This window comes from Jaculus jaculus, chromosome 5 (assembly GCF_020740685.1).
Source record: "Jaculus jaculus isolate mJacJac1 chromosome 5, mJacJac1.mat.Y.cur, whole genome shotgun sequence".
In the NCBI taxonomy this organism is placed as follows: domain Eukaryota; kingdom Metazoa; phylum Chordata; class Mammalia; order Rodentia; family Dipodidae; genus Jaculus; species Jaculus jaculus.
Window position 1 is genome coordinate 141099993 of NC_059106.1, and position 26125 is coordinate 141126117.

At 40.0% G+C, this 26125-nt stretch overlaps 1 protein-coding gene across 6 annotated transcripts in view; it reads right to left on the reverse strand.

Annotated features, from left to right (window-relative positions):
- Nrip1 (nuclear receptor interacting protein 1) overlaps positions 1-26125 on the reverse strand; it is an 85284-nt gene that overhangs the window by 50697 nt on the left and 8462 nt on the right. For 5 of the 6 annotated variants that reach the window (XM_045149413.1, XM_045149412.1, XM_045149416.1 and 2 more), the window contains exon 2: positions 14935-15017. The gene's annotated coding sequence lies outside the window, so the exon portion shown is untranslated. The remainder of the gene's footprint in view (positions 1-14934; positions 15018-26125) is intronic. The other variant, XM_045149414.1, reaches the window with a different exon arrangement.

Below are 26125 nucleotides of genomic sequence, written 5' to 3' on the forward strand. Positions count from 1 at the left end.
AAGGTGGCACATGTATCTAGGGTTTGAATACAGTGGCTGGAGGTCGTAGTATATCAACACTCTCTCTCTCATTAAAAAAAAAAAAAAAAAAGACAGTCCATTGAGCTTGCCTCAAAGGGAAAAAAAAAAAAAAGAATCAATGGTTGACAAGGACAGGGAGAAACTGGTACCTCCTACATTCTAGGTGAGAACATAAAAGTGCATGGGCACTTTGGAAAATGGTTCGTCAGTTTCTTATGAAGTTACACATCCCACACCCTCATGATGTCCTGAAGTACTGTCACACATGGATATTAAATGAGAAAAATGAAATTATGTGTAGAACTTATAGGCAAATGTTATCTCTATCTGTCATCTTAGTCAAAATGGTAAGCAAACCAAGAATCATCAGCTGATGAGGGGATAAGCATAAGGTGGTAACCAAAAGCAAAACACAAACAGGAAGAACTAGTGCCAGTGACTTCTGAAATGAGGATGAATCTCAGAGACAATGTGCAGAGAGGCAACTGGGAAGGCTCTCTGTATTTTCTCACTGGTATATGCATGAAAGTGCTACAAAGGCTAAACTGCAGGTAGAGAAAGCAGATCACCTTCAGGGCAGTCTCTGTAAATGAGCATGCAGAAACTCTATGGGGTGATCAAAATGCTCTAAAATTAGACTGTACATCCGAAAAACTGATTTAAAATCAGACTGGATACTTAGGGATGAATTGCTTGGTACCTCAAGTTGTAGATTTACGAAAATATAACCTACACAGCATTTAAAGAATTAAAAGGCTTTAAAGGGAACCCCATACAAAAGATGTTATGATTTCTTTCATCATTTAAAATCACAATCCTGGGCTGGAGAGATGGCTTAGCGGTTAAGCGCTTGCCTGTGAAGCCTAAAGACCCCGGTTCGAGGCTTGGTTCCCCAGATCCCACGTTAGCCAGATGCACAAGGGGGCACACACGTCTGGAGTTCGTTTACAGAGGCTGGAAGCCCTGGCGCGTCCATTCTCTCTCTCTCCCTCTATCTGTCTTTCTCTCTGTGTCTGTCGCTGTCAAATAAATAAATAATTTTAAAATCACAATCCTAATTTAAGACAAATCTCATGTACTACAATTACTCATTGGAGGACTCAGAAGTAAGCTTCAGATGATGTGGTAGGAATTAAAGCATGGAACAGTTGCTAGGGAAAGTAGCTAAAAGGTTCTGTGAAAATCACTTACTATATGACCCAGAAATTCCACTCCTGAGTATATAAAGGAAATGAACCTGCGTGGTCGTGCCAACGTTACTCATAACATTAAACAGCTGGAAACAACCTATGTAAATGTAAAAAAAATAGATAAATTTGTTCACTGGACTATTATTTAACCATAAAAAGGAATGACATACTGCTACAAACCACAACATATTAATATTAGGCTAAGTAAAAAAAAATTCATACAGAAAACATGACTGACTTACTTGAAATGGCCAGAAAAAGGCCAATTAGAGAAACAGGAAGACTAGTGACTGCTTAGGACTGAGAAGGGTGGGAATGGTATAGGTTTCATTGTTATGGTTAAGAAATTGTTTCCAAAAATATATTGTACACATAGCTATATGAATATCAACAAACTGAACACATTCATTGGGTGATTTTTTATGTGAATTGTATCTCATATAAAGCTATAAAAATGGCTATTCAACCTCGTATTTATTAAGACATCAAAAGTCATTTCAGGGTTAACATGCAGGAGCTCTAGTTTTATGTATTTGCTTTGGAGTTTGTTTCATTCAACAAATACACCTGAAGAACAGAAGCAACTTATAAATCCTGTATGATCTTTATGAAAAAACTATGTTGGAACCTTAGCAAGCTACATGAACAGCCGAATAACATGCCAGCTCTTCCTAGACTGAACCAATACCTTTTGTGCAGTCCCAGTCAAAATTCAAAAAAGTTTACTAGATTGATTCTACCCCTGTGTGGAACAGCATCAGCCTGTTACAGAGACCCTATCTAACCACAAAGAACCAGGAGAGGGACTCTTTTACCAAACAGCAGGCTTATTATGAAACTTGAAAGTTAACTTAGTGTGCTCCTGGGAAAGAGACAGACCAACAGGAGAGGAGAAAAGCAGCTCGTTACCCACAGGAAACATCCGACACACTGCACTGTAGATCAGAGAAGAAAAGGGAGGCATTCAATATGCTGGGACAAGCAGTTGTTTATTTGTGGGAAAAAGAACTAGAATCCCTACTATTTAACAAAAACAATACATTAAATAAAAACAACTTCCAGTGGAATTAACACTGTAAATAGGAAGGTAAGTCTTTAATTTCTTAAAAATAAAATAAGAGAATATGAACTTTTTGTCAGGCATGGAGGTACATGCCTAAAAAGACAAGAAGTGGGGGTGGGAGCCTCTGCTGGTGTTCAAGGCCAACTGAAGCAAATGAAACCCCATCTGAAAACAAGCAGACCAGGCTGGAGAGATGGCTTACCAGTTAAGGCACTTGCCTGCAAAGCCTAAGACCTAGTTTTGACTTTCCAGAACCCAGGTAAACCAGATGTATATGGTGGCGCATGCATCTGAAGTTTGTTTACAGCGGCTTGAGGCTCTGGCGTGCCCATTCTCTCCCTTCTTTTCTCCTTCTCATAAATAAATAAAATAAAATAAATAAGCAAAAAAAAAAAAACCTGATAATATAATCTCTGTGTAAGGAAAGAGTCTTTTTTTTAGATACACATGGGTTAATTCTAAAGTGTAAGATTAATAAATCCAAGCGCACAAACAAGAAAAACTTGCACTAGTCAACAAATATGGACTATAAAACCACAAAACACATAGCTCTTCAAAAATTAGTATTGAGGGGCTGGAGAGATGGCTTAGCGGCTAAGCGCTTGCCTGTGAAGCCTAAGGACCCCGGTTCGAGGCTCGGTTCCCCAGGTCCCACGTTAGCCAGATGCACAAGGGGGCGCACGCGTCTGGAGCTCGTTTGCAGAGGCTGGAAGCCCTGGCACGCCCATTCTCTCTCTCTCCCTCTACCTGTCTTTCTCTCTGTGTCTGTCGCTCTCAAATAAATAAAGTAAAAATTAAAAAAAAATATTTAAAAAAAATTAGTATTGAGAATTATGGTAATGTGTGTCCTGTTTTATTTTTAAAAAGCAAAACATAGAGAAAGTAGCCTTAATTGAGCAATTTTGATATACATGTATAGTACTGAATGCACAGTTTTAAATACACAGAGAGCAAAGATAAGAGCAAGCATTTCTTTTTTCCCCTTCTTTCTTCCCTCTTCCCTCCCTCATTTGGTCCCGTCCTTTTTTTTAGTACTCAGGATTTAATTAACCTGGAGCCCTGGGCACACCATGCAAACGAATAATCTACCAACTGACTTATACCCTCAGCCCATGAACAAGCATTTCATGGAGGAATAAAACACTGGTGAGGGGGCTGGAAAGATGGCTTAGTGGTTAAGATGCTTGCCTGCAAAATCAAAGGACCAGGTTCAATTCCCCAGGGCCCACACGAGCCAGCTGCAAAAGGTGGCACATGCATCTGGAGTTTGTTTGCATGGTTGGAGGCCGTGGCGTGCCCATTTTCCCTCTCTCTCTTTTCCCTCTCAAATAAATTAATTAAAAAATAAAATAAAACACTGGCGGAACACCAGATAAAAACAGTCAACTTCATTAGTAATCACAGAAAGACAACTTAAGATATAAAAGAATGCCATTTGGTTGAACTTTCTCCTGGGAAGCCTCTACCATGCCCTGGATTGATATTATTGTCCTTTTCTTTAAAAACTCTTCTTAATAAATCTCAACTTTGTTTCAAAAATGAAAAAAAAAGAGAGAGAGAGAGATGTCATTTGTACCCACTGTACTGGAGAAAGTTAAGACACCTGATATTCGCAAGATTTGGCAATGATGTGATTAGGAGCTTTCAATACAATTTTCAAACTGAGTGCTCACTACACCTTCTTTTTGAGTTTAAAACCTAGTCTTTCACATGTAGATGAAAACATATGAAGAAGAGTGGTGGGCTGGGGAGATAGTCCAGTGGTTAAAGGGGCTTGCTTTCAAAGCCTGATGTCCCTGATTTGATTCCCAAGTACCCATGTAAAACCAGTCAATGTGGCACATGCGTCTGGAGTTTGTGTGCAGCAAGAGACACTAGCGTGCCCATTCTGTGTTTCTGTCTTTCTCTCTCTGTTTCTCTCTTTCTTTTAAATAATAACAAAAAAACAAAAACAGAATAATGATGGCCTCATCAACCCTCTGTAAGAAGAGCTAGTGTATAAGTACGTCTCTGAGTTCATCATATGTGTGTGTGTAAGTCTGTCAACATGGATACACCAGAAACAAATCAAGCTGACAAAAATACACAGCTACAACCTGTGTGTCTGCCAACAAGAGAATGACTATTCACACAATGCAATGTCAACTGGCAGGGAGAATAAATGAACTATCAATACTCAGAGCAACACAAAGGACTTTTTATAAATACTATGATGAATGAAAAGACCAAGACCCTGTACAGAACACTACTAGTTTCACAAAACTTAATGAAAGCACAAAACTATATAACATGATTTAAATATCCATTTGAAAAATGCAGCATTAAAAAACAAAGTAAGTGATCAACACAAAATTCAAAACAGTGGTCTGAGGGGCTGGGAAGGGCAGCAGAGGTCAGGATAGGGGCAAAAGGAGGCACCTGACAGAGGTGACAACTGGTGTGAGTGACGTTCCGGCTTCTGGGAGGTCATTTTAATATTATGCCCATAATCAAAATACAAGGTGAACATCCTTAATTTGAAATTTTGAAATCCAAAACTTTTCAAGCTCTGAAATGATTCTCCAAATTTCTGAGATTGTGAAGAATTTCAGATTTTGGATTTTTGTATTAGTGATGCTCAGTCAGCAATCCATGCAAATATTCAAAACCAAAAACCTCTGAAACCTGAAGTGCTTGAGTCCCTAGGCATTTCAGAGAGGGGACACTCAAGTACGTCCTTATTTATAAACCAGAGTTACATAATAAAAATGAAATAAGCAGCTATGTTGCTAGGAATCTTGTTTGGGTCAGCGTCTCAGCAGTTCTCACACACGCAATGCTGACCACCAGGCCACAGACGTTGCTTGTTCTGAAACAAAAGCAACGGCTTGTAGAAAGAGATACGCTCAGAAGAATATGAGAGAAGACCTGCAAAGAAAACATAACTTGACCAAAGAGGGAGTAATCGATGCCTGCTTACTTATGGCTCATTTCAGAACTACCTCATGGGAGATGGTGAATCTGAAAAACCACTTGAAGTGAGAAATAAATAAACTGGAGAGTTCATGTGCTTCATGTCTTCACGGTCTTTTCTCCCTAGATGGTGATACAGGCAGCTACATATTCCATGTCTGCAGTAACTGTGATGAGAAATGCCGGACTCATCTTAAAGAACAATGTTTTTGCCCACTGAACCCCTTATGGCTGATACATATTACTGCTATATGAAAACAATTAAAATTAGGGGTTTAGAAGATGGTTTGGTGGGTAAAGCGCTTGCTGTGCAAGCATGAGGACCAGAGTTCAATTCCCAGAACCCACTAGAAAGTTGGGAATATAATCCCAGTGCTGGGAGGCACATGTACGGCTTGCTGGCTAGCTAGTCTAGCTCATCGGTGAGTTCCAGGTCCATGAGAGACCCTATCTGAAAACATAAGTTGGAGACCCACTGAAAGAAGAAAGCAGCATTCACCTGTGGCCTCCACACACATGTGTACAAATGTGAACATGTACTCACAGACATGAGCGCAAGTATGCACACCCCACATACTTACACATACACAGAAGAAAATCATATTCAATTTCCCCAACAATGATTTGCAGTCAGAGCACTAATTACTAAACAATAACCACCATATGTAAGTTTTTAAAAAATGTTTAAATAATTCAAAATATTCTAATGATGTTCTTGAGTAAATTTCCTATTTAAATGTTCCCAGAGTGGCTGTCATGTGAAAAGTACTCTATTTAAAGTGCTTCCCAACATTTCATGTCAAACACAGAGGCTGAAATGTTAACTGTGTGTGGTATTCCTTGTCAAATGCAAATGTGTCCACTACTCGGCTTAAAGACATCTTAAACTAATTCCTCTTCAAAGGGGAAGAAAAGCCACTCATCTTGACAAGCTCACACCACATGAGTTGTACTGATTCTTACATGTGTCCTCGACTTCTACTTAATGATTTGCTTGACCATAAGCTGCGACAGGAAGCCGAGGCAGGGGACTCGTCAAGCGTACGTACTGCTCAGAAGGACTTCATCTCCACATTACTAAGGAAAGAGACACAAAACTCAATCCAAACCCCAGGTCCTCAGAAGGAGTGCTTTCTAAAAATTGTGTCTATTCACAAGTGAGGCACTGATTTAAAGAAGAAATATATTTACTATGCAATTTTAAGATTAGGCCTTCACTCCAAGGTCTAATGCTTTCCTGGCAATCTCAAGATCCTAGGTTTGATGCGCAGTGCAGGGCTGGGCGTGGGTCACAAGTAGTCACCGAAGCTATGTTCAAGTGTGGGCATGCATCTTTTGAGCACTCCACGCTTCCTTCCGTTGTTCCTACCTGTTAAATGAGACATAAAATACCCACCCCTATGCAAAACTGAACTTCCAATTGACTGTTCTTTCTTATTGCTACTTTTTTGAAATACATACAGTTACTTGATTTATAATTGTTCCAAATTGCAAACAATCCAATAACGTACACATTGGCGGATGAATGAATAAATTGTGGGTGGCCAATATGAAGGAATATACCTATCTTTGAACTTACATTTATGAAAAGTTATTTCCTAATACGAACAGCCAATATCACTTTAAAAAATATATACCAGTTCCTCTTAAAGGGATAGTTCTATACTATTCCTTTGACACTTCCTTTTGGATACGTACTTGCATCTCAAACTCGGCCTGCTAACAATTGAGCACCTGTTCATCCTAATGTCAGGAATCAACTCCATTCTTCTCCCCATCTAAGGCAGAAATATGACTGCTTCCTCATATCCACATCTAGTTTGACAACAAAGTGTGGATATTACCTGCAAATATCTGGAATCCAATTACTTTTCACTACCTTAACCAGACATCTTCATTTCTCCTTGATTATTAAAATAACCTCCTAATTAACCATCCTGCCTCTGTTTTTAATGTCTCTTGGTGTCACACAGTTGTCAAAGTGAATTTACAACAATGTTGAATCAGGCCATTCTTCTGTTGAAAACTCTCTAGTGGTTTTCTTCCCCTTCTACACTCATGTCCTGTGACTTTTTTCACTCATTGCATGAGCCACAGGTCTACTGACAGAAACGCCCAATGCCATAGTGCTGCCAGGCCAACTCAGCCATCACTTGAGTCATCATCCAGGGGAGGCCTTCAGGACAGAATCTGAAATGCCATGCCCCATCACCCAGGTCATCCCAGTAGTCACCCCTGTTTTCATTTTCAGGTAGCACTTATCACTAAGATGCGGTAAAATGGGATTGCTTTTGAAAACGAAGCTCTGAGAGCTCAGCACTGCTTTTCAGTTGTGCAGTGCTGTTCCCAGAGCGCAGCCCATCAACTAGATACAAGTTGGTAGCACTCTATAGGCATGGTTGCATTTTGTGATCTCACGAGAGTTTGTAGACATTGACAAAGCTACTAATCTTGGGCTGGAGAGCTGGCTTAGCTGTAAAGGTGCCTGCCTGCAAAGCCCAAGGCCCCAGGTTTGATTCCCCAGGACCCACATAAGCCAGATGCATAAGGTAGAACATGCATCTGGAGTTCCTTTGCATCAGCTGAAGGCCCTGGCATGACCCCCTCCCCTCCTCTTTCTCTCTTAAATAAATGTTTAAAAAATGCTTCTTTTAAAAAAAGCTACAATCTCCACTAGATGTGAAAATATTGCTGTGGCCTCCTTAAAGACACACTGATCCCTCCCCTTACTTGCCATTAACACACTCAGCTACCTTCTCGCAGAAGGTGAGAATTCGGACTAGGTCAAGCTACTGTGACAAATGTCTGCTCTGATAATAAGGGGTACAGCAAGAGCCTATGATACAATTTTGCTTACTGAGTTTCCTGGCAAATGTTTCTTCACTCCTACACACAAATAACAAAAAAACCAGGCTTGGTGGTGCACGCCTTTAATGCCAGCATGCTGGAGGCAGAGGTAGGATTACCATAAATTCTAGGCCACCCTGAGACTACATAGTGAGTTCCAGGTCAGCCTGAGCTAGAGTGAGACTCTACCTTGGAAAACCAAAAAAAAAAAAAAAAACCACATCAGAAAATGCTATCTTATAGATATGAAGAATGCCACAGCTAGAACACCTGTGATGGCCAGGCAGCAAGCACAGGAGGCCCATCCCAGACACGGGACAGGGTCACTGCCGAGACGAACCGCCTTCCTGTCCGTGCTTCCAGCTTCCTGGTGGGTGAGCTGACCACGCACTACTAAAGCTGCTTCTAGTGAGGTCTTCTATGGTATGTATTTCAGTTAACACAAACATTTTTCACTTATTTCTTACAAAAATGTTCCATCAAATAAAAATGAAGGCAAACTTGTGGATCTTTTTCTAATGCTACCTGCCTAGAGAGCATGTGATAGGACAAATAAGCAAGGCTTTTAAATAAATCAACTTTGTTTCCTGTGGGGTTGCAACAAATATCCCTATGATGATTGGCTGTTCTTAATTCGGAGATGAACAGAATCATATGACCAAAGCTAAGGAAATCTAAATACATGATTTAAAAACAACTTAAATTGTAAAATCGTGCACTAAAGCCTTATGTGCCTTGGATGATCTTCAGAACAGGAAGAGCTCGTCCAAAGGAAAAAAAAAGGGAAGGACAAAGACAGACAAGTAGACGGTAAGGTGGGAAGAGGAAAGGTCCCAAGGCCAAGAAAACCCAGATATGGTGAGTGAACCAAGGCTTGCGGGGGGATTCTGCTCTTTGGAAGCACACACTCTAGAAGGCTCCCCACACCCCAGATGCTGCTGTCCTACATCCACAAATCATGCTAGACCCACTGTACAATGGGGGGGTGGGGTGGATGGTTTGTGTCAAAGGCTAATTTTGTGTCAAACTTTTTTTTTTTTTAATTCAAAGCAAAACCTTCAGTTAGTAACAAATCCAAAAATTTTAACTAATTAAACCTAGAACTCAAGTTTGTCTCCTTGTAAAAAATCTTAAAAACTTGCCTGGCAAGTGGAGAATGCATACCTTTAATTCCAGCACTCAGGAAGCAGAGAGAGGAGAATCGCCATAAGTTCGAGGCCAGCCTGAGACTATACAGTCTGGTAGGCCTAGGTTAAAGCAAAACCCTACCTTGAACCCCCCCCCCAAAAAAAGTTTATGAATTTGAAAGTTCTTATAAATTTATGTCATCTCTATGCTATCAAAAACACTCTAGAGCCAGGCGTGATGGTGCACGCCTTTAATCCCAGCACGTGGGAGGCAGAGGCAGGAGGATCGCCATGAGTTTGAGGCCACCCTGAGACTACATAGTGAATTCCAGGCCAGCCTGAGCTAGAGTGAGACCCTACCTAAGAAAAAAAAAAAAAAAAAAAAATCAAAACAAAAACACTCACTCTAGATAAGACCAAAATATGTTAAAAAGTTTTATTATAGTCTAAAATTAACTTTACATTTAATATATCTATAATATAAATCATAACTAGTTAATAATTTTATTAGGTATCATTTTTAAAAATTTGAATGAATTGTAGCTCAGAAAACAAATATTTAAAGCCACTGAAAACAAATATTTCTTTCAAAACTTTTTCTACATATTTTCTGGTTGTAAACTAAAACTATAAAAATGATTCTGTAGGTACAGCTTGAAATCACTGTCACCAAGTCAACCTCACTGAGGGCATTTGTCCAGAGAGAACTTGGGATCATGGAAAGGTTGACCGTCCATTGGTCTCACCTGCTCTCCCTTGTGCCTTTCTGGGACACCAAACATATATGAAATGAAGTAGAAGTAACAGCTGATCCCTGGCATATAACTGGATTAAAAGTACAAAACTACAGAGTGATCAAAAATGCATGTGATTCAAAGCCTGGCATAGTGGCACAAGCCTTTAATCCCAGCACAGGAAAGGCAGGGGTAGGAAGATCACCATGAGTTCAAGGCTGCCCTGAGACTACATACTAAATTTCAGGTTAGTCTGAGCTAGAACAAGACCCTACGGGGGGGGGGGGGGGGGGGAGGCTGGGGAGATGACTCAACGGTTAAAATCATTTACTCTGTAAACTCACTGCCCAAGTTCAGTCACTTGTTGTCTGTAATCCCAGTGCCCTATAGCAATGGGTGGTGGAGTTTGGAGAATACTGAAGCTCACAGGCCAGCCTTGAAAACAACGTGGAAGGAGAGGACTGGTATCCAGAGGTTGTTTTGTGACTACAGCATGCATACCATGGCATATGTGTACCCAAACACACACACACACACACACACACACACACACACACACACACACACATACCTATATACACACAAAGACACACAATAAGTAAATAAGTAAAAATATTTCAATGAAATAAAAATATAAAATGTAAATTAATCTCTTGGTCTATTAAAGATTCAGAGAATTGTTTCTCTAAGGAAAGCTGAAAAGTTATAATGATCATTTCTTATGTGCCTTTTCCTAACAAAGGTCAACCAGATAGGCATTATTTAAATAAAATTTTTACATTCCCCAACTTCTAACAATTATTACATTTTAAAAACACAGACTGATACTACCCACAATTAGTGAAGCCCATGTCCCAAAAGGGTATTTAAAAAGTAAACGGGGTGTGGTGGCACATGCCTTTAATCCCAGCACTCGGGAGGCAGAGGTAGGAGGACCGCTGAGAGTTTGATGCCAACCTGAGACTACATAGTGAATTCCAGGTCAGCCTGAGCTAGAGTGAGACCTTACCCCCAAAAAGCAAACAAATAAATAAATAAAATAATAATTTACTGTGTACTATGAGCCAGGGACAGTGGTGTGTGTTAGGGTTTCATTTCTATAGTTCTCAGAAAGCCCGATATGGCCATCCCTATCCTATGGAAGAGAATACTGAGAATTAGAGAGGTTAAAGTGACTTGTCCATTTCAATAATCTGTATGTGAGAGAGTTAAGAGTTCACACCAACAGCATCTGGTCCTGTGCAAACCAGCACACTACAGAGTCTCAGTCATAGTCAATGTCGGTGAATCTAAGAGTCAGCACTGCTTTGACGCCAACATGGTATCCTAACGACGTCAAGCGGTCTCATGTATACAGAAGACTCCTGCCATGGAGTATGTCAATGTTTTAACCACCATTATCATGCTTAGCTTTTGTAAAATAAAATAATGCAAATACCAGATATTGCTAATGGTGCTAAGTCAAATACTTTCTCACTACCATAAAATAGGTGTTGAGCTCAACAAAGCTGAGTAACTTAAAGGTAAGAGGTAGATCTGGAATCTGAAATTGGGTTTCATAACAATACTTCACCAGCAATACCCAATATAGCGTCCACAGCACCACACCAACTACATGGTCCGCCAGTCTCCTTTCACCAGAGATTGACATGCAGTTTATAAATCACTGGTCACACACAGAGCTATGCCACAGATACAGTGCCAAGTCCTTACAGATCCCACTGGATCCTGAATAAACACTACACTCCTAGAGTACTCCAACTTCTGGCAATTTCTGTCTGCAAACTTACCAAATACATCACTTTTTTTTTACTCTCGGGGCATAAACACTGTAGACATGCCTTACTGGGATAAAACCTGCAACAACTTTTTGCAGGAAAATCTCCAGGATCTGTTAAGTATCAAAAAGCTGAAGCATGTTGATATTTTAAGATAAATCTTGACCCAGTAAAAACTGGCACTGGGCCTTTCATTTTGTTGCTGTCAGCAAAACTACAAACTATAAAAATTCAAACAGTAGGTAAGGGCACACATTCTGAAGCTGCCCATGTGTGGTGAGTCACTTCCAAACTCTTGCTTTAACCTGGATTTGTGAGAAGAAATCACTTTGCAAACCTGTAACTTGCCCTATGATGAGAAACAAATCTAGGTGGGATTTTACTAACGGTTTTCCCTGAAACGCTTGTTCTGGGGGGCAGGCCGAAGAGACATGACTACCACTGCCTCAGATGCTTTACAGGACAGACAAACTCAGTGACTGCTGTTCCAAACCAGACCAGTGTGCAATTTCAGAACTAGAACTTTACAAAAATCAAATGAAGACTAATTTAAATACTCAACATGCATCAACAAGTGGGTATGGGAGAGGAAAGCTGGAGGAAATGGGAAAACTAGGTCACTAGGTAGCAGACCTTAAGTGGCTCCAACTTGAAAGGGAACTAAAAAGCATGGAGTGGGGTTTGTGGCAACTCCTAAAAGCACAAAAACAGAAAAATGGAAAGTGTATGGGAGACTGTGCAAACGAACCACAGTGATAATCTAAATAGCTATTTTTTGTAAAAGCATTACAACTAACAATAGTGTCAGCAACATGTCTTTACCCAACAGTACACTGAGGACAGCGCACACTATGCATTCCCATGGGTCTTCATTACAATCATCCTTCCAAGTGCTCTTACTCTACACATGAAAAAACCGAAGCACAGGTTAAATGATTTACTAAGAGACTATGTGAAGAGCCAGGGCTCAAAGACAAATCTTCGGATTCTAAGGTTAGCCTTCTCCATACAGATAAGGGATTAAGGTGATTTGTGAAAGTGATATATGTGTCATTTCACCTGGATATAAATCATGAATAGCTTGTCAGTAAGTACAAATTTTATAAGTTCGCTATTCACTGTAACCTCAGCATACATTATTTTATTAAATTTAGTAATGTAACCATCCATCATCTATTTCTAGTCTAAGCAAAACACCTAGCAAAGATCTGTTTGTAAAGAAAATCCTAAGACAGCAGAAGTGTAACGCTGAAAACATTAGGAAGGGAACTTTAATGTTGTAGTCTGGATATGAATGAGGTGGCCCTACAAAAGGACCAAGGTGCTGAAGGCTTGGCCCCAGCTGGTGGCGCTATTGAGAAGTGACTGAACCATGAAACTGCTCACTTCCTCAGTGGATTAATTAGCCTACTGGTGATTGCAGAGCTCAATGGGCTGCTGGGAGACAGGGTCTGGATGGAAGAAGTAGGCTGCTACAGGCATGGCTCTGAAGGGTCATGGCTCTGAAGGGTACATCCTGTCTCTGTTTCTTCCTCCCCCTGTCCTTTGCCATGAAGAAACGGTAAATAGTTTTCTTTGTTGTTTCTTAGGCTTCTTTATTTGCAAGAAAAGATGTAAAAGGGACAGAGAGAGTGGGCATATCAGGGCCTCTATTCACGGCAAAGGAACTCCAGATGCGTGCACCACTTTGTGCATCTGGCATTAAATGGGTACTGGGGAATCAAAACCAGGTCATTAGGCTTTGCAGGCAAGTGCCTTAATAGCTGAACCACCTCTTTAGCCTGAAGTGAAGAGCTTTGCCCCACCAGGCCTTCCTGTCACCTGGCCTAGAAGTAATGAGACTAGTCAGGATGGACTGAACCCTATGAATCCCAGACCCTAAACAGACCTTCCCCGCTTAGAAGTTATTATTTTCAGGTATTTTTCTCACAGGAACGAAAAGGTGTTTAATGTGCTAATGGAACTCAACTCACTTATAAATTTAGTTAAAGCTTGGCTGTCACATTCCACATCCACATGGAGTCCTCTAAATTCAAATATTGAAACACCATCTTTAATGCAGGGGCATACAGAAATGGGCTATGAAAATGTAATTAGGTTTTGAGGGAAGTGACCTCATGAATGGGACAGTGCCCTTTAAAAAAAAAAAATAATAAAAGGTCCTGGAGCTGGATATAGCTCAGAGTTAAGGTGGCATTCTTGCAAAGCCTGATGGCCTGGATTTGATTCCCCAGTACCCACGTAAAGCCAGATACACAAACTGTAACATGCATTTGGAGTCTGTTCATAGGAACAAGAGGCCCTGGTATGCTCACTCTCTCTCTCTCTCCTTGCATATAAGTAAAATGTTTTAAAAAATAAATAAAATAAAAGTAATTCTGCACAAAAAGACAGCCGTGGAAGACATGGCCCCTCCAATGAATCTACAGCTGCCATGAGTTTAGACTTCAAAGCCTCCACAACTGTGAAGAGTAAACTTCTGCTGTTATATGCCACCCAGTCTATGGTATTTTGTTATAGATGCCCACACAGACTGACAAGGTACAAGGGACAGAAATCACAAAGTAGGAAAGTCTCAAGTGAAAATCTTAACGTGATCATAGCATGTCACGTGTTACTAGGCCAATAAGCAGACCAGTTGTGAAGCTGCACCGGTCTAACCGCCACGGCAATGCGAATGGGAACAGAGCTGATGGACACTCAGAGGCACAGCCAAGGGCAGTTGAGTAAGTCCGTGGACCCTGAAGACACTGACAGACACCAGGAGGTCAGGCTGTCATGGACAGGGATGGCTTTCACACTGCCTCACTGCTCAGTGTATACTGAAAGAAACAGAAACTTCTTGTACTTCATTTTACAATCAAAGCATTCCTTGAAAGTGTTCCGTACTTTTCAAAGCACACGCAGTACTTATACATGTGGCTCATACTCTAGACTCTTGTTACCTACAGTTTTCACCAGAGGTAAAAAGTAAACACCCCTGATAATTAAAATAGATAAAACTGACTTGACAGAAACCAGATGCGTTTTACTTGCTTACACAATATTAGACTTGTCAAGACTAAAATATATTCTCTGTGACAAATTTCTAACAAGCTTAGCAATACTTAAAAGTTAAAACAAAATAACACAATATACCCTAACAGCCTTACTTTCTCACTGAAAGGCTTTTCCAAGGATACAAAAAAAAAAAAAAGAAAGCAATGAGATAAAATACAATACCTTATGGATGAGACTCTCCCAAGTGTTAAAACAGTGGGGTCCTGAAAATGGATTTCCGCAATAGCTCACAATCCACACACTTCCTAAAAGAGAGAGACAGATGTTACTCCAGGTACATTTAATCTCAAAGAATCCCAATAACAAGTTCTAAGTGGAATTCAACTACTGACTCAAACAATCTCAAAAAAAAAAAAAAAAATGTGCTGCATGAAAACTCTCCTGCTTCTTTCCCTAAGCATTTGTCAAGCACGTCGACTGCAATAACCTACGTTAGAATTATTTTCAGCACACTGCCTGTCTTCACACTAATAAGGACTGTCCCGCTGGCCTCAAGGGTGTGAGAAGTTAATGTAGAGGAGAAAAGAGGAGTTTCATCATGGGATTGGTTCTGGGAGAAAGCATGTTATAAGTATTTGATGGTCATCACCGAGTTTGAAACACCTCTTTTTTTTCTCTCTGTCTCAACCAGTAGGAAACACAGGCTGTTAAACCCAGAACGAAAATCATCCTTGACACAAGAATAACACTGACAAGCGGGAAAGTTCACACTTGCAGGAGAAAGGAGTGGGTACAAGTTTTTGGCAGCAGGAGACGGAGACGACATTTAAATTCTGTGGTAGCTTTGCAAACTTTATACTGATCAACCAGCCAACAAACAGCAGAGCTAGCTACTGATAAGACAGGCTACAAACACCCGACTCTCTTACAGTAGCAGTCTACTTGTCCCGGCCGGTATATACAGCGTCCACTGCTGGACTCTTCCACTTCTAACTCATCACCTATGATCGGTTCTTAAGAATGAATCATAGCTTTACTAAAAACCATAAACCTGAATTCTAACCTCCCAGAAGAAGGCAGCTTATTCTCATTACCACTTCCTTTTACCAGGGTCTTCCTGTCTTCTTACACCCTATGCAGACACCAAGCTTCTTAGCCTGATGGTTCTGCTACCCTAACCAAGCAGGCTACGTAACCACCGCCAGTGCTTCCTCAGTGTCATGTTTCTTGTTGTCACTGTGACTGTGAGAGCCACTCGTTCTTCTTTCTTTTCCCTTAGTACCTTACCACGGTGCAAAGCCTCTAGATGAGGCTCACTAATATTTGCTAAATAAATCATGAACTGTAAAACCTGGATCAACTAATGTAACGCACTTAATCGCCATAGAAAGAAAGGAAACACTATGCATTTTTCTTCTAATTATTTTGTCCCTACACACCCACATTCTTAAGTCCTGCGGTGAAATTTCTCATCTACACCAATGCCCTCCCAACCCCCACCAACCATCAGGGAAGTTTCTAGCAGCTATGTCAATGTTCTCCTAACCCCCACAGACTATCAGCCTGCTGATGGGGTGGACTGACCTGCCCAGGTGACCTTCTGTATGAAAGTCCTGCACCAAGTGACACGGTAAGTGACATAACACAAATCCTCTAAGCACACACATTAACAAGACCAAAGGTATCTTCCATCAGCAGCTGGGGATATCAGCTATACGTGCAAGTCAAAGATACCCAGAATCATAGCTCAGAGAACAGTATTTCCAACATCTTGCCAGAATACAGAAGGCATTATCTTGAAAGTAATAACTAGAGAGACGTAAACAAACAAAAAAAAGACATCCAGGTGACTTAAAGGTGGGGGGAGCATTATCATTTTCTATTCAGATACCAGTTTTTCAGCAGCTAAATAACAACATTACCAAATCATTTTATGTAATAAAATTTAACCTTACACTGACCTTCCTCATAAAGCAAACAGACCTCCCTATCCAATAAGACTCCATCTGAACCATGTAAGATGATAAGCAATACCTTAATTGCATTCATTTACGTGACTTTGAAACTATTCTGGGCTGAAGTCACTGGCTGCAAGGTCACAGAATACAAGAGCAGAATGCATACAATCCACCGAAGAAAAGGGACCCACTTAAAGCCTGTGGAAGCCACATCCCTCACTGGGAGATGGCAAATGCCTACAGTATCAACAGGTGCAGGCACCTCCATGGGCACCACACACATACACATGCTGACCTGACAAATACATACAGCACATTAACGATATCTGCATGAATAAGCTCATTACCTAGTACGGCTTGCTCATTAACATGAATCTGCCTAAACAGAGGCAAAGAACCAGTCTATACATTAGCAGCATTTAAAATCCTCTTATTTCACAAAAATTTCTTAAAATTATCAGATTATAAAGCTATAGTTTTTTATTTGTTTATTTATTTGACAGAGAAAGGGGGAAGAGGGTGGGCATGCCAGGGCGTCCAGCCACTGCAAACGAACTCCAGATGTGTGTGCCCGCTTGTGCATCTGGCTAACGTGGGTCCTGGGGAATTGAACCTGGGTCCATTGGCTTTGCAGGCAAACACCTTAACCGCTAAGCCATCCCTCCAGCCCATAAAGCTATAGTTTTAAGAAGAAAATAATTATAAACAGAGGATTTAAAATAAGCTGAAAAGTTTTTTTGTTTGTTTGTTTAAAAAGAAAGAGAAGGTAAAAAATATCTTTGGGGCTGGGGCTGGGGCTCAGCGGAGGTAGAGGACTTGAGGTCCCGAGTTGAATCCTGGTGCAATGGAGGTAGGATTCTGCTTTCAATTTCTATAACTTAAATAAGCATATATATGGTCACCTAACTTACTAAGAGAAATATGTTTTACATGTCTCGGATACAATAAAACATGATATTTTAAAAGAGAAAGAAAGACAACCAGCTGGAAGAAATTGACTACCAAAAGTTCCAGGGCACAAGGAGTACCCTTCACAATCTCAGAAAATGTCCAACCACACAAAACAAGTTAAGCCTCTAAACCCGTTAGATTCAATAAAATGCAACTAGATGCTATTAGCATTTGGACTTACTGGTGGGAACCACGAGGGAAGGCTGTAGACCACTATAAAACACCAGTACAAATGTAGAGCCTCAGGCACTTGTTTTAAGCTCAACAGACCACCACCAGGAGATCAAGTTAAGAAACGTTTGCCCATTGAGTTGGGCCCATCTCCCCGCATTTACTAGCCGAGCACTTTTATAGTACTCAAGCACTTTTATAGTACTCAAGCCATCTTCTGAAATTTCAAGATGACTTAGGGAAGCGGTGTTACATCCCTGCGGCTTCATCTCCTGGCCCTCCAGAGGGGCAAGAGTCTTCCATGTAAGCATGCCACAAACCAGACTGTGTCCACCAAGGCCTCATATCAAAGAACACAAGGATAGGCGTGCACTTCATATGGTACTCCTAAATAAACTCCAAAGCCATGATGAGCTCTGTACTTTCAAAACACTAATAAACCCATTCCACTTCTATCTAGACATTAAGTAAACCCACTCTGGATGAGCTCAGTTTTAAATAAATGCACACTTCATAAAATGCAGCTTCTATTACGATTTATATGCAACTCTCAATGACTGCATCATCTTTAGGTATTTTGACTTTCTTCCTGTAAGAAGCAATTTCAAGTCAGACAAGACACTGCATAACTTTGTAAAAGGAAATTCTAAGTTGTCAGGCTTTGACAAGAGTAAGAGTATGTGAGACCAATCTGAAACTTCCAGTGTTGTTTCCAATGCTCTGCATTTCATGTTTATTTAAACGAATACTGTAATGGATAAATACGCGGTTTGGGAATTCCAGGAACACCAAACCCTGAGTTTAAATCTGCAATTAACCAAAGAACTGGCAATTTCAGACTAGAGAAAATGATTTTTAAAATACCACATTTTATTTAGATATCACAAAGATGTAGGGAAGGGAAAAAGACTGAGGGCTGAGGAAGGTACGATAAGGTGGGGAGAGGTAAAGTGGGGATAAGGGAGATACATCATGTGGCCCAGCAGCCCATGTAAATGAATATAGATCTTAGATTTTAAAAAGCATAAAAGGAATTTTTTTTTAAGTGTGCACTTCTAAAAAGATTAAAAGTAAAGAAGGCAATTAAGAAATGAAGTGGTCCTTCCTACCCAGCATGGCTGCCAGTTTGAGAGAGGCAAGTCTTACTGGCACAGAGACTCAAACATATTGCTGTAACAGTTCTGGAAAGTGATAGAGAGACACACAGAGAGAGAATATGAATCTCTCTGTGGGCCAGAGAAGATATACATTAGAGTTTGCCCTCAGCACACCTGGACACAACTGCACCAAGTATCCCAGCCAATTGGTCTGGGCTCAGAGGAGAAAACTACCTACACCCGGGCAGGGCACATGCTCAGAGAGATGTGGTTGGGTGAAATGGGCAAATGCTAAATCCCACAACTAACAGAGTGAACTAAGATAGGTGAGGCCAGCTGGGAGAGGCATGGCCAGAATGAGAGACAGGATCATCCTAAGATCCCTCCCTTAAAGGCTATCTTGCTCGGCCAGAAACTACCTGCCAACTCTGGAATGCCCACAATACCTCAGAGACATGATAATCTAGTAAACATAACTTCTTGTTTCTCTAAACCCTTCTCTCTGCCCAACTCAAGAGACTATTTTATGTTCCTAAGCTCACTAACTGTGATGACAGTATCTTAAATTCTGTTTTGTCCATTTTAAAAAAAATAAGAATTTTTCTTTCTTTGGATATTAGAAGATGTATAAGGCAACTTTTATAAACCACAACATAACCATCATTTATTGTTAACTGGGCTACAATCTTCAAGTGAAAATGCACTGTATTAATGCTACCACTCTTACAGCTTTCCAAAGAGAATGAAATCCACACTTAGCTGCAAGGGCATTTCAGTCGCAGATGACCATAAAGCAGGTAGGTAGGTAGGTAGGGGTGTGTGTGTGTATGCATGCATGCACTCATGGGGGGGGGGGACTTGTTTATATATGATGTTTCAACATCTGAAAGACCTTTGTGTCGAAAGGACTGCCCTTTGGGGGAGCAATGGGTTCAGCTACAGCATGCCTTTGTTACGCAAAGTCATAAATCCAGACCACACCCCTCCATTTGACTCCACAGTGATCTTAGAAGTAATATTTTGGGGCTGGAGAGATGGCTTAGTGGTTAAGCATTTGCCTGTGAAGCCTAAGGACCCCGGTTCAAGGCTCGATTCCCCAGGACCCACGGGGGCCCATACGTCTGGAGTTCATTTTCAGTGGCTGGAGGCCCTAGCGTGCCCATTCTCTCTCTCTCTCTCTATCTGCCTCTTTCTCTCTGTTGCTCTCAAATAAATAAAATTTAAAAAAAAAAGAAGTAATATTTTGCCTTCACACCATCCAAGCAAACTAGGGCTTATATCTCAGTTTATATATTTGTAGCTTATTCAAAGCTATTGTGTAGATTGGGGAGATGGCTCAGTGGTTAAAGGAATTTACTTGCAAAGCTACTATATAATAGTAATTACAGAGCATATATATATATATATATATATATGTACACATATATATATATATATACACACATATACACATATACATACATACACACAATATTAAGCTAAAGTTATTAATACCTGCCTATAAGTTATTACACCTATCCGGTCTTAATGTTGGATGTTCTGCCCTGCCTTGCCTTTCTTGTGGAAACTCCAGTAATGGCCTAGGCTCTTCCCTAGGTCTCCCTGTCCCCGTGGCCTCCAGACTGACCTCAGTGCTTGTCAGTGTAACCCCGTGGCTCGGTTCCCCATGCCTCCTAGAACTTGTGAGTAACAATCTTGTTTTTCTGAGTCTCCATGTCCCCCATGACTGTCCCTATGTGCGCACCTGTGTATACATCGCTTCATTTCTTTCTCCCCAGAAGGTACAAATAAACAAAATCCACACATTTTATAATACACATAATGATAAGGAAACAAATTGTCCATCTGCTTGAAAGAAAAATGCTTAAAGAACATACTCATTCTGCATGCAAAATTCAATCCCAGACTGACAAAGCTGTTCCAATAACACCAAAGATGAACATGACTCACACTACAAGGCACAGGTCAGACACTCCTGAAACCAGCAACACCTGCTACAGAGCTTGTCAACAAGCACTTCCATCTAGGAAATGGTTCTCTGCCTCCCTCACCTGTTCACCCACCCATTTTGCATTCAACTCTATAAACAGCAGTTATCCCCCATTATAAAACAGTTGACGGTTAAAACAATGAGCCAACCAAGAAAGTACAATATTCCATAACTGACATTTACTGCACTGGCCTTGGACTTCTAATCTTTAGCAGACGGGCACACAAATCAATCCATCAGCTCATAAAGGTGTGCTTCTTTAACCTCTAAAACAGATGGGATTGGCCAGAAGTGTCTGGCATGTCAAACTGCTAATCACGGCTGCCCTTTGCACAAAATAACCCACTTAAGTTGAGGCATGGTTGCACTGTAACCGACATTAGTCTGTGGGAAACCCATTTAACTGTCACACACTCCTGCCACTCCTGCTCTCCCTTAATTAAGCCTAATGCCTTATGCTTTGACCTTTTGTTCTAGCCTATTAACCCTATCTAGTACAAGTTCAATTATGTTAAACTAAAAACTTTGCTGTAAAATATTAAAATGCCACACTCAAAAAAAAAAAAAAAATCACAAGGGGCATCCAGCTAGCCTGAAGTTCTAGGCTCCTTGATACCCCGTGCATATTCACAACCAAACCTCAGGGGCAAAGGAATGCTGCTATGCATAGGGTTGAGAAGAAGCATGTTATGATTTTCATCCAACCATCTCACTTGAGTGAAGAAACAATCAAGAAAACCTTAAATAGCTCTACCATTGCCTAGCTATACTATCTATCTACCACCAAGCTGTCCCTCATTACTGGCTGACGGGCCCATCCTCTGTGTTAAGGATACCATTTTTCCTTTCAGCATCCTGTAGAGCTGTTACACCTACAGTTCTAAAACAAAATAAATGATTACTTCTCTCTATATTTTTTTTTCTCCTTTCACACACCAAAACTTTTTATCCCTCTGCTATTTCTTTTCCCTTTTCAAATCAGTAACAAGTATGGTCACTGAAAACTGCTAATCTTGCTATACTCTTAAGACAATACGTACAAAGTTGTTTTTTTTTTTTTTGTCTTTCCTGATGTATCACTGACATATGAGCCAATGACTTGAGCTAGACAAAATTTCACAAGACAAATGCACAGTATGTAGATTTCAGAATCTATCTTTAGCATATAGATTTCTGTTTCCTTTTACAAGTTCAAACAACAGATCCAAAAAATGTTAAACTTTACTGGGAAATGAAATCAAATACAGTTCAAAGAACATGCTATCATTACACAAAAGTTTTAGTTTTATCACAAAGTAATTTATGCTATTATTTCTCCTTCCATAAACTTCATACAACTAGAAAAATTTCTTTACCATTTTCATGGCTTCTCAGCCTTTTGGCTGAGGTCAAGTGTAAAATCATTTACCATTCTCATTGTGACACAAGAAACAACTTAAAAATCAGTAGCATAAAATGTTAAATTTCTATGGATACTGTAAAAAGATGCACGTTAAGTTTAGCTTTTCAAAAACTTAATAGTATGTCTTTTTGTTGACTACCCGAAGACCCAATATTAAATTATTCTCTATCTTAACCAATACTGTCATCTACTACCTTTAATTTAACCCTGAACTTTACAGATTCAAGGTAGCCTGTCACTAAATGAAATATAGATTTGCAAGAATAGATCATCTGTAGTTATGCTAAAGCAATGCACAATTCTTATACTGGGTGAGGGGGCAAGAGTTTAAATAGACAGAGAATGTGCTCACGTTATTAGAATGATGACCACAAAGAAAGAACTTCTTGGCACTATCAGGAGGAATATGCCCAGATGTGTAAAATGTGAACTATGTGCATGAATAACTGACCAAGGGGCTAAATGAACACCTCTTACAAAAGTTATCTACTGCACAAGCGAAGTTACAGCAGCTGAAAAACTTTGCTTTACAAAGCAGGAAAGTGGGAAAAATTATTTTTAAAGCATTTGTAAAACCAATGCTATTAATTTTATCCAGATAACTTATAATTTTTATTTAGTATATGAAAATAAATTTCTCACCGAGAAATTTCCAAGCTCCATTTCAATATAATTTTATTTTCTGTCTTCCCTCAGCAATTAATTATTAACCAATGCAATGACATTTTAACAGGAAATTCACTGCTAGAGAAGAAATCCTAAGCTTTAAAATACAGCAAAAGGGTTTTATACACTATTTAAGTCCTATAACCTATAAGATTTTAAGTCATCACTCATTCTTGATATTCTATACTTAAGACAACTGCATAGCAACATGAACTCTAGGTATGAAAATTTAAGAGGTTTCCACTGTCCCAAGTAGTCACATCCATGTCAATTAAATGTGCCAAGTTGGCGGGTCATTTTGACTACTAGAAATGAATTCAGCAAACTGCCTAGAAGTCTCCAAAATACTTTGCCTCTCTCTTTCCTTATAAGAGAGATTAAGTATTACTTTACAAATACTTTGCTAGACGGGTTTCCTAATGTAATTTGCATGTTTTGAAGACATTTGGTAATATGAAACAAATTGTTTCAAATGCCAATTAATTATAATGTCACTAATAGTTACTTGTACTTTTTTTCTGTCATAATTAATGAAACTAAAAAGAGAAGGAATTTTAAGGATGCCTTTAGAAGTACTAATTTAAATAGACTAAGGACTATAGAACTGCTATTATTCATAAGTTATACATAATAATGAACAGCTGTTATGTATAAATAAAGCCTGAGACTGGCACAATTCAAGTCAACAGATGCTTATACACAACCTCTATGCACCAGGCACCAGGTCGCTGGCAGTACACACTCAGCTTTATGGATTAAGCTCCATGTGCTCAGAAAACTAGAAAGCAAGCAGATAGGACCGCTAGGATGAGGGAATACACAAAGCTGAGTACTTAGAGGGACTACAGAAAGCCTCTGAACTCTCTCGCCACTGTCACCAAAGGCAGGACTATTCCTTTCCAATTTGCCTTCCTAGGTCAGGCACTTCAGTGGATGGCCTTGGTAAAGGACCAAGGTTGGGTTTCCTCTCTTCTGCTCTCACCTAGGAGGCATAGACTTAGACATACGTGGTTCAAGGCACATTACTAGCACTGATCTATGGTGTGCCCTCATCAGATTTATTTATTTATCCTCACAAGAGGATGCAGGAATGGGGGGGTCCCAGAAGACCTCAAGCACACCCTCTGATAAGCAGTACAGAAGTAGGAAGCAGAGATGTCTGGGAGTGTGTTCTGTTCATACCAGTGGCCTAAAGACACACCTGGTCCTAAAGTCTATGAATAGGAAGTTCCCCTTGTTTTTAACCAGAACTGAGTATGTACATAAAGCTTCTCTTTTTAAAAAGAGCCTGGAAATTATATTCAACTAACAGAATTATAAAATGAATCTTAAGACTGTTCTGAAGACCACAAGGAAACCATGTTTTAAACCAGAAAGAAGCAGTTGGCTCCTTCTCCCTCAGGACTGGACACTGATTAAGACTGAACCTTCCTTGGCCTGAGCTTGGACTTACTTGACTGCTGGCTCCACTGCCAAAAGTTACTCCCACATACCTGTTACACAAGCCTTAATAAAAACAAAAAAACAAAAACGTGTGAACTAAATCAAGATTTGACTTCTCATCCTCAGCCTACACAACTAGATGATTTTTAAATCAATTTAAATGTTTAAGGGCTCAGTTTCCTCTTTTGTAAAATTTATGGAATTTTTTGGCAATTTTTCAATGAACAATGACAAACCTTGCAAGATTAAATAATCACTCATCCATTGTGTCACATGGCCATAAAAACAAAAAAAGAAGAAAAACTGCAAAGAAAGGGAAAACAGAGTAAGAAACAGAAACAGAGAAGAACTAGGATCAACACAAAAAGACCATTAGCATCCACATCATATGGGGGATGCAGGACAAATGACCTCTAAGACCAGTGTGCTTAAAGTCATAGCAGCTAGTGTGGATCAAATTCTCTCCCAGCCTGACAATATAATATTCTATGAAGTGAATTCAATTTGTGAAAATCCAAACAAATGATTAATCAAAAAATTTAAAAGGGAAAATGTGGCAATGATTATCATCAGTTAATCATGTTTTACCTAGAGAAGGAAGCTATGCTTTTCAACAGAAGCTATGCTTTGCCTTGGGTTTTGCCTCAATAATACAAAGCAACCAGGCACTGGGGGGAGGGGAGAACATGGTAAATTTAAAACTTTCAGGGGCTGGAGAGCTGGCTTAGCAGTTTACCACTTGCCTGTGAAGCCTAAGGACCTCGGTTCCAGGCTCAATTCCCTAGGGACCACGTAAGACAGATGCACTGGGTGGCACATGTGTCTGGAGTGCATTTGCAGTGGCTGGAGGCCCTGGCGCACCCATTCTCATTCACTCTCCCTCTCTCTCTCTCTCTCTCTCTCTGTCTCTTTCTCTCTGTCTGTTGCTCTCAAATTAAGAAAAAACTGTCATTTCAGCCCTTATGTTTGCCATCACATAGATTCAGTCTATTTAAATAATTTTTTTAAAGGCATGGGCAAGGGGCTAGGGAATATGGCTTATCAGTTAAGGTGCTCACCTGCTAAGCTAAAGGACCCCAATTCGATTTCCCCAGGACCCACATAAGCCAGATATCTGCACAAGGAGGCACATGCATCTGGAGTTGTTTGCAGTGGCTGGAGGCCCTGAAGCACTTGCGTGTGTTCTCTCTCTCTCTCTTTCTCAAATAAATAAATAAATAAACTATATTTTCAAAAAAAGGGTATGGGTGAGTTCAAAATTACATAAATGCATATATGAAATTGAAGATTATTCTCTCCTGCCCCATATTGTCTCTTCTTTTCATATTTGACCAAAATAAAGTACATTCTCTGAGTATGATAGAAGCAGAACATTCCTATGTAGCTTTCACATGAACCTCTTGTTTTCCCAACATTTGCTTTGCAATTCAACATAGAAGGCACACAGGAAAATATTACATATATGTGCACACCTCATTACTCATCCCAATATACTTTCAACTTGTACCTTTCAGTATCTAGAGAACCACTCTCCTAGTGGACTGGGGGGATTCAAAATTCCATAAATTTTAAATGAGGCAAGTAAAGCAAAAGGTAGAGGGTATACAACTCCATTTCTCATGGCCTCCACAATAAAAGCACCTGCCTGGTGTAAACTTAAAAATACACTTTATGGCACAAAACTCCCTAAGGCAAAATTCTCCTTCCTAGCCAAGCTCTACTTCCCCAAAGAACA